Below are 10,573 nucleotides of genomic sequence, written 5' to 3'. Positions count from 1 at the left end.
ACTTGGCCGAGCAGGCAGCTTCTGAGTAGTAAGAATTTCCCATCTACATTAGTTGCTGATAGAAGTGCCTTTGGGTAACGGAGTTGCAGGGAGGGGGACAATGGTAGATGCTTACATTTTGCATGTGTCTCTGTCAGGGGTAGTTGCAGTATATTACAAAGCTTTTGGTTGTTCCATCTTGTAGCTGCAAAGATGGCCAGGGGTTCTTGCAAGCACCCAGGAGACCTTCAGTTGTCTGTTTGGGCTTACTGAGTGAGTGCAAATATACGCTGTTTATAAGGACACCGTGGACATTTTGGGATAGATCTCAGGGGCCTCCAGATTTCACACAGCTTGTGATAGCATTCAGTGTAAGTGTATCCCACATGGTCTGCAGTGAACAGTCATGGAAAAATGTGAGGATAGGAGAAGGGCTTGGGTCTGTGTAAATTTTTGTTAGCAGAAGTAGTTAAAAATACTGGCTATATACCCAATTTGTGTAGGTCTCTACATTGCTTCCCAGGCATGAAGAGGCCTTACTGATGGGGGCAAGGACACAGAGATAGATGGACAATGGGGTGTTGCAAATCCTCCCAGATTTATGGTTTCAGAGCAGATCCCATATCTATGTCAGGCTAGCCTGCAAGCATGGACTGAATGAGTCTTCCTTGATCATCAAATTAATCTTCCATCTCTTTTAAGTCATCCAAAGAAATGGGAACATTTTTACACTGATCTTGCTGATGTCCTCATAATGGCACAAGCAAAGTCTTCTCTTCTTCCTGTTCCCATAAGTTCTGATGTTAACTAGAAGCAAGACTTTTTTTTTAAGGTCCTTGGAAGCTTTTCAGGGTTTTTCTGCAAATCTAACAGTATTATTTTCTTTGCATACCTGTCTGAGTAGTCCACATGGAATAAGGTTTTCTCTATTGCCTGTCTCAGAAATGAAAACTGGGATAATGGTGGTTTCACGTTTCATGGTTAAGATTTGTAAGTAGAACATATTCATGTTTTCATACATGTAATGATGCATGATATAAAATTACTTGTCATACACATAAATTGTAAAATAGGAAAGGTGAGTCATTCTGTGACATAATATAGTTCTGAAAACTAAGCTGCAAGACAGTGTTCTGACTTCCAGCAGAGATCTTGATTTGGGTGGGGCGGAGGGGAAGAAGGAAACAGAGCCACAGCATAGCCATTCAAGTGTTGATTTAAACTTGCCGCTGGGATAAAGTCATGTGCTTCACATAAGCAAATACTTATTTTTGCCTGCTTAAGTTAGAAATCTCTCATCAGTTGTGATTTCAGGAATGTCAGGATTTCTCTTAGTGTGACATACTTTGAGAAATACAGAACTTCACTAACAACTGAGCAAACCACAGGTTGTTTCTTTTGGTTCATGTTAAAAACAAAAAAATAATCAGACACAGATAAATAAATAGACAAATATGGAACACTAGGAATTCCGATAATGGTCCAGTCAGTGCAAATAAGTGACATCTTTCTCATAGTACTGTGTGTATATATACACTTAACGTAACTTAATGGGAAATGGGTTAAGCCACCTACGATGACTTTCATCTCTCTGAAATGTGCATATTCAAAAGTTATCTGTATAACCCTAATTCATTGGAGACAAATAGGCATATCTAGGGAAATACTTCACCTCATGGAACAGGTCTCCTGGAAGGTGATTTAACCATCCTGCTTTTCTGTGTGGACTGCAGAGGTAGCCTAGAGACAGAATGACTTTCAGATGCTTGAAGTTAGGGTAGATGTATCCTATCTCTAGCGTATAGCCTTCAGTTAGACAGGACAATTAGTTTGTCACTGTCCAGCTCTAGAAGGGTCCACAGTCAGTGTGCAGGCTACAAGGGTTGCTCTTCAGAAGTAGCTCTACATTAAGAGCCTAAGATGACTAATTCAGATTTTCTGAATCATCACACTAAATCTAAGCATCTCAGTTGTAGGTGTTAGCATGCCTTTGAGTCTGACCTCCAGTCTCTATCAGTGAAAAAACAATGTCCAATTTTATTCATGTATCTATGTAATCCAAACTGGTAATTTATTTCCCTGTAGCTGGAGCCTTGGAGGAGGCAAGCACCTTCGTGTGAATTGTCAGTGGATCACGATAAAGTAGTAGGACTCTCACTGCTAGATCTGTCTCCTCACTAACAGCGTATGCTCAGGGACAATTTCTTCTGAACATTGACAGTTTGACAGACATGATTTTTTTCCTGATCCTTAGAAGAAATGAAAAGATTTCTCAAACTTGCTAAAGCATCTTTAGCAACATTCCTGAAGCTCTGTATTGCAAGTTTTTATTAAAGCATTCCAGCGTCACAGCATCCAGACTTGTGTCCTCTTAGTTGATAGTCAAGGGGGATATTTGCAGGACTGACTGCACAGTGACCTCAGGCTTCCAGCAGCAGCAAAAATGCCTCAGGGAAACTCAAGAGATTTATCATAATGCTGTTTGTTTACAGGAACTTTCAGGTACAACAGAGACTGACAGGTACTGTACCACACAGGTTAAACAGTAAAGAGCTTAGCAATAACAATATAGAAAGACAGGCAGTCCAATATTTACATTGTATACAAAATTTCTCTCTGCTGGATGATGTTTAGAGTTCCCTAGAGCTGTTTTCCTTGATAAGCTGATGTTGCTGGGCCTCCAGTTCAACATGCTGTACTGGGTAGCAATTCACGGGGCTTTTTTCTCCTCCCGTTATTCTTTAAAGCTGGTTAAACTTTGCAGAAAGTTAAATGTTTTAAGGAGGATCTGGCTTGGTAGGTCTGTGCTATTTTTCAGAGGCATTGCCATGATTGTGTGATACAGAGATAGAGTAAGGTCATGAAAATTTGCTAGCTGTAATTTGGCTTTTCTGTTTAGCTTGTGTAAAGGAAGGGTAAAGTCCTCACTGGTGAACTGAAGAGCTGGTTAGCTGGAAGGCAGGTTCCAAATAAGAATCTAAATTTTCCTTTGATGTAGAGTATTTCTCTTAGGTACCTACATGGCCCATTGCTGCAAAATCTGAATAACTCACAGAAATACGTTTCTCCTCCTAAACTTGCCGTGTGAAAGAAAGGGACATATTGGTATCCTTGCTGGACAGATAGGGCTCTGAGACTAATGTCCCAGTCCACAGACCTTTGTGCAAAAGTTGAATTTTAGAAGATTGAAGTTAAACACTGAATTCCAAGTGCACAGTCATTAAAATATTTATTTATATAATACCCCAGGTATACAGATTTTTGGTAGTGAAGTTTCCTTAAATGCTTGTTCAGGTCTTAGGGTGGGATGAATCACTCTCTGCGTATTCTCCACTGACTACAAAGGGAGCATCTGATTCCAGATTAGACTAGGCACTTGCCTTGCATGCCTCTAAAGATGCGTGAGATAAACTTAGGTGTATACACCTAAGCCCCCAGGAGACATGTTTTCAGGCACAAATCCCGCTTTGGTATTTGCTGTTGGTTATGCAGGTAGCTCTTTGCTCAGCTTGCTGACTGCTGTCAATACTCAGACACCCTTCTCAGAGCTACTTATGCTTTCTGGGACCTAGGCCCCTCAAAGTTAGGCAAGTTAAGTTCATCTGTGAATATAGATCACACACTATAAGACTCCTGAATCCAGGATAGCAAATTATTGGAATATTTTTCCTTCCAGTAATTACCATAAATGTTTATGGAGCTTGTTTCAAAATATTTTGCAATCATTAGGTAATTTTTGGCACTTTTTCTTTAAACAGTCAAGATATTTCAAATTCAGCTCGGATTAACACAATTCACCTTCACAAACATCTCCCTTAGGTTCAGGTACTTTTTAAAAATTTTGCTTTATTTACTGTTTTTACCTGTTGAAACAGTTATCATGTCTGTACCTGGATGCGATACCACTTTTTCTTTTTTTAATTCTGTGGGTTGAATGATGGTATGCCTATGCAAGTTATTATTGTTCGTGAAAAATAAAATACAGCCGTACATGAACTGCAACACTTCAGAGTTTCTGCTCTCCCAAACAAGGAAAATAATTTAATTTACAAGGTGGTGGATAGGAGTAGAGAGAGGAAAAAACCCACAAAACCTGTAATGCAAAAGTCAACACTTTTAGGAATTTTTATTTTTATATATGTGTATGAAAAACTAATGCATAGTCTTCTGATCAACCACTCTTGAAATATACCATGAGCAAAATGGACACAGAAATGACACCTATGACACCTATATAATAGTCTCCAAAGGCAAAAACCCCCAACTATTGGTCTTACAAATTGGTGGTTGCTTGAAGTCTAGACTGCAAACCACATTGGATTGTGCGGCTCAAACCACACAAGAATGGAGAGTATTATAGCAGCTGTTACCATGGACGTTGACAGAAATCTGAAAAGTGCAAAGGATAAACATAACAAAAAAATAAAACCTTTCCAGATGGCTGTACAGCTTCCTAAAAATATACACTGCCACTGAAGGCTGGCTGGATTGAAAAGAAAAGATACGTTGTCTAAAATAAAAAAGCTGTAGAAGCTGCTGTATGTTAAAAAAAAAGTAAATTAGAAGATGTTGGTAAGTGAAATTTTTTTTCCAGTTTCTGTAGAACTTAACTATACAATATAAAGTTGCAGATAGGAAGTATAACTAAGACTGGTTCATAGATAATAATGTGAGCACCATTCTAAAAAGCATGGATGGATGATTAAATGATAAATGCCATTTGGCTGCATTTTGATAAAACAAACATAACGTTGCTAGACTAAGAAAAGCAACTAAAACCATTTTGACTAGCAAGTCTCCCTGCTTCTTTTCTATACAAGTCTCACCACACATACCCATGCCTGTGTCACCTCAAGATTAGACTAATGTAACTGATTTATAGGGGTCTGGTTTTGGTATGTGGTCCCCAGCAAGCAAAAGAAATGAAGCTGGAACTCATGCATGAGAGCTTGTCAGTGTCTGCAAATTCTAGTTTCCTTGAATAACTGCCTGCTGTTTAAGATGAATGGCAATTCCATATATCATGACACATAGTGAACACCATTAGCAGATATATTTCTGGATGTCAAAGTGCTCCTGATATTACCTTCTACTTTCAGAAACTTTCACAGTTTGGCTGAAAGTTTCCTGACCCATTTGTCTGCAGGAAAAAAATAAAAAGGAGATAATCATCACAACTCATCCCATATCAAGACTTAAAGGACACAGGGCTGCATTTCACGTGATCTAAAATGAGAAGCCAGTCAGTGTTTTAGAGTGTTAGAGTTAAGACTACTGCAATTAGAAAGTTAAAATTTAGCAAGATTTTTGCTGTTACATTTGTCATCAAGAGGCTGTTCTAAGAGGACATTTCTTCCAGTATCCAGTCTCAAATTAGTTGTGGCGGATTTATACTATTTTGGTTTTGTATCAACATTTTTCTTTAGATTTAAATAGTTCTTCCTTTCTTGTTGTTGTATCATCTCTGATATATTTCTAATCAGCTTCCTCTTCCCACTCAGGTTTCATTTAGCTAGACCAAACAAGGCAGCAAGCCTTCCTTTGCTTGCCTCTCATAACGTATGTTCTCCTTTCCCTTGATCAGCCTTACTGGCCTTCTCTGCATTTCTCCCAGTTTGATCATGGACAACAACCAAAGGTGTGTGGGATATGCCGGTGCTGGTGATGCACTGGGAAACAAACAAAGGAGCAAAACCAGAGCCTAACATCTTAACTGAAGAATTGTTATTTTTGAGCATTTAACTGTGATGTCTTAACATTCTCTAAACATTTTTAGTGCCATAGAGGTACATGTAGAGCAGAGAGTGATATTTTTGAAATAACTATCTAAACTTCCACTGCCTGTCAGTATAATTCCACACTCTATTGCTAATTTCAATCTAAATTGCTTCCTTTCAGGCCTAAAACCGTGCAATCTAAATAATATATTAAACATGAAGGATCCAAATGAAGCCTGGCAGTCACTCAAGGTGAGATTACAGGCTGTTTAAAATGAGCATGTGCCATTTTAGAGGCAGGTGTCTCAAAGGTAATTGTCATCATCTTCTCCTTTGGATTATTCCAGAAATCATCAGGAAGATTGTGTACTTCCATTATCCTCGACAGCTGGTTCCGCTGACGCTGGTATGTCATAAAAAGTGTTGTTAGAGTGATATATTTCTCATGGAGAGCACGTGGGTACATGAAAGAAATGCTGCTCTGAACCAGGTATTCACCTGAATGACTCCTTCCTCCTGTAGGATATAACAATCACGTATTATTAAACTTGAAGGAAAAGACACCATCCAAGACAGTGTCCAAGCTATTACAAAGTGCCTTGGATGCAAGCTCCAGGTACTGTTTCTTACTGTAAAGTCCCTTACAGGAAAATGATACAACGGATATCTCATTTTAGATGATAGACTCTGCTTTCCTAACTGCATTTCGTAGCCAATCAACAGAGTAATAATTTTGTTAAATGATTTAAAACATATCTATGACTTTATGAACGTATGGATGTTGTGTACAGTCTGCACTCTCTATATCATTCCACAGCTAAATTAGGAAGTTACATTCTGGCTCGGTAAAGTACTTGCATAAAGAACAATTACTTGCACTATTTATAGTGGTTGCTTAGGTGTTCCCTAGCTGTTTTGATTAATTAAGCCTCTAGAAAGGCTCCCTCCCCAACATCAGCAATCCTTGTTTATTAAAACCATTACACTCCTTTCTCAGGATCTTCCTGTTGAGCTATAATTTCATTATCTCAGTGACTGGCTCCACTGGGGTGTTTCTGTTTGAATGCCAGAAGATTAGCGTGTTAACCCTTTGTTTTGTATATTGTACACTATCTCTGACACAATTATAAATCAGTCATTGTAACTGCACTACACGCAGTAGCTCTAAGCAAAGCAGAAGCAGCAAAACGTAGCTCTAAGAAGCAAAGCTTAGATTGCTCGGCGTGACAAAATCCAGATAATCTCCATTCTAGATTACTGAAGGAACTAGTGCAAGTCCAGCAGCAAGGATTTTTAACAAACATTTTTGGTACAGTAGGATTGTATGATTAGAGAATACCAAAACCAGTAACAATCTTTTAAAAATAATTCCCCCTCCTCCCCCACAATGCTCTCTTACTTCTCACCAGGGCCAACTCAGGGCTTCTTAACTGCGTGAGCAAAACTGAATTTTGCCACTGCATGGGTGAGCACCAGGGATATTTATTTTGTCCTCATTGTTTGTGGTGACATTTCAGTTTTGTGATGGAGCAAAGAAGGATTTTGGGAGGACGGAGTAGGCAGTAAGGGGCTTGAAGAAATTTTTAAAGTTCTGGTGAAATAGGGACAACTGGAAGAGACTGCTCTGAGGTGCTTTCCCCTCTGTCCCTGTGGTCTAACAGTGGCATAACATCCCTACCCTGCCAATCAAATCTCTGGTTTCTTCCAGAGAGAGCCTTCACGCCATAGAAAGGATGCTGGCCCATGGATGCTCAGCATGGACCGTGTTCTCAGGACGTAGAGAGCCTACCTTGCTGGGCGTGAGAAGTAAGCTCCCAGGCTTCTCAGCTCCCCAAAGCCTCTTCTTTTTTCCACAGAGCCCATTCATAAAAGATTTGTTCCTGTGTCTCTACTCTTTCATGTATCCCTTCCTTCCTTCATGTATCCCTTTACCTTCCTCCAGGACAAGATTTGTTTCTGTAGGGTGCCCTTCTTCTGGCTCAGCTCCTCATTCTCCAGTCCATAACAGCACAGGACACAGTGTCCTACTCTTCCTCTGAGACAACCTTCTTGTTCTTTCCCTCGTGGCAGGAGGAGGATCTGCTCCAGTCTCCACACCAGCCACCCAGAAACCCTCACAGGTTTCACCCTGTTCCCAGTCTTCCCATTCTCCCATCTTCTTTCCTCTACCTCCAGCCCTCAGCTGGCACTGAGAGCAGGAGCCGGTCAGATGGTGAAGGAAAGGGCTGGAGGTGATGCATATTTCTTCTCCCTTCTCTCAGCTCCTGCTCCCAGTGTTGTCAGGGAAGCAGAGACAAGACACGGAGAAAGTGGGGGCAAGGTAAGCAGGCATCAAAACAGCAGCTGCCCTTGGCAGCCGCCTCCCAAGTCTATATCTAAAACCAGCCCTGTTACTTGGCGAAGAGTTAGAAGAGATTTTGAAGGAAAATATAATTAAGGAATGAAGGAAGGCAAATGGAAAATTGGATAAATTACTGGAGAGTTTTAGCAAAGGTAATTTTTTTGTCAGATTATCCTATTATCTTTATTTTATTTTATTTATTTTATGTTTTCTTGTGTAAGGTAATACAGTGGCTTTATCTGTTTAGATTTCAGAAAAACACTTTCTACGACACTGCGTAGGAAATTAGTACTGTAGGTGGAGATGATGGAAATTAATAGAGAATGTGGGGTGAATTAAAAAGCTGTTGAAAGGGGAGGATATGCAGGAGGGGATACTGAGATGGAGAAAGGCTACTGCTAGTATCCTCAAGGGATCAATCTGTGACAGATCCTGTTCAATGTATTCATTAATGACCCAAATGTAGAGAACTAAATATGTGATTCTGAAATTCAGAACTGGGTATAAAGCTGGGAGGTAATGTGGAAACAGGGGGGTGGGGAGGGAATCATCCATTTAAAAAAAGCAGGGGGGATCAGATGACTCAGGCAACTGAAATGAGAAGTATTAGATGAAACTCAAGAGTTTTAAATTACAATACTGAGCACTCAGAAACCAGTGGTAAAAACTTCTGCTATAAATAGAGGATTTCTAAATTGGAAGACAAAAAAGGTCATTTCTTAGCTGGAAGATGGCTATGAACTGCCAAGAACTTTACGTGGCTTCAGGTGTTTTCCATTGTAAAAGGTATTGGTTAAACATTATTTGGCTGATTAAAAGATTTTGTTTTTTTTAACCTAACCAACTGAGTGTCAAAAGGGAGAACTTTCTGCAGATACTTTTGGAGAACAAATATCAAGCAGGAAAAAAGTTCTGAAGTTAAAAGATCAAAATTGGTCTTCAGCAAGTTTAGGGGAAAAAAAAAAAAGGGTGAATTACTGGAATGGTCTTCCACATAGCCAACTGGAGAACGAATCAAAATTGTTTTAAGATGATGCTTGGTAAGCTACTGAAAGGCATTGCATATCAAAATAGGGGAATTTAAGGAGACTGGAAATTAAGTTTGTGATACATTTGATATCTTTGAAACAAGAGTAAGTCATTTGATCACACCGTATATTAATGACTTCTTTCTGGGCTTGTAGTTGCTTGGGGGAGGGAGGGTGGATTTTTCTCTGCCAATCCATAGATGACTACTGGAGATTGCCTGAGGAGAGTTGCCTTCACCTGACCTTTGTGCAAAAGAAGAAATAGGTGCTCCCAGTTTTCCTGGAGCCATTACATGTTCAAGAGACTACAACACGAAACTACAGCTCAGACTGGCGGGCACTAGTTTTGACCCACTGTTCCGCATTGTAGAATGTGGTCCGCTTTCTTGATTCATATGGTTCATCTGTGCTTATGCAGGATGAGTTAATATGAGAGTAGGTAGACAGCAGAGATTGAGCCTAAGTCACAGTAAATCTTTATTTAGTAAATGCTAAATAACAAAAGTGCTGTAGGACATTGGTAACACCCTCAGTCTCTTCACATTCCCTTCAGAGGAATTCCCTACACTGTAGTTGTAGCTTTCAGTTTTCTACTGCAAGTCATGAGGTTCTTTTAGGTTGTAGGAAAGGAATTGGTGACCCTTTGTGTGGAGACAACTGAAGTAAATGTGCAACAGATCTTTCATCTAGTGCCCCATTGCAGAAGCTATATTCAGTAGCACAGGTGATCCCTTCCATTCCTATGTTCCTGTTAAAAATTGGTTGAAACATGAAGTCTTTAATCAGGCAAAACTTTTCTTAGAACTGCACTGAAATCTTAGTTCCCTTTAATATTTCTTCTTCTGTGAATGCTCCCTGCTCTCTCAAAGACTTCTTTTCCCTAAATAGTAGTCCATTCCCATAAAAAACATCACAGTGTGCCAATACTCTACATAGTCTCTAAAAATTTTCCCAGCAAGACACATCTCAAATAATGGTAAAGAAACCTAATGATAAAGGAAGGCATTAAGAGACAGGAATTGAAAATTTTCCATTCCTTTTATGAAATAGCAATAAATAACTTATTTTTTCAAAATTTCCACCAAAATTTATTTTGTTAATATATGTGTTTTACTTCAAAAAGATTGAATGGGAAATAAAAAAGCAGAAATGATAAAAAGGAAAGAATGAAATATAACTGTTCAAAATAAAAGGAAACATTTTAGGTTTTTTTAACAGTACTATTTTGAAAGAACTGAAAATTTACTCTTGAAAAATGTTTCTAAAGAAACATATTTTTCACTGGGATTTTTTTTAACAACTTGTAATTATCTTTATTTAGTATTAAAAAACCCCAAAATTTTGTTTGATTCAGACAGACTGGACATGGAAATGGATAATGAGAGCATTCAGTACACCAATGATTAAAGTGATTCAGTACACCAATGATTAAAGTGACTAGAAGATGCATTTCAAAGCATAGCCCAAGAAGGTTACACTATTGCAAAAGAGAAAGTATATCACGATTG

This window comes from Mycteria americana, chromosome 3 (genome assembly GCF_035582795.1).
Source record: "Mycteria americana isolate JAX WOST 10 ecotype Jacksonville Zoo and Gardens chromosome 3, USCA_MyAme_1.0, whole genome shotgun sequence".
Taxonomy (NCBI): Eukaryota; Metazoa; Chordata; class Aves; order Ciconiiformes; family Ciconiidae; genus Mycteria; species Mycteria americana.
Note: the sequence above shows the minus strand (reverse complement) of the source record.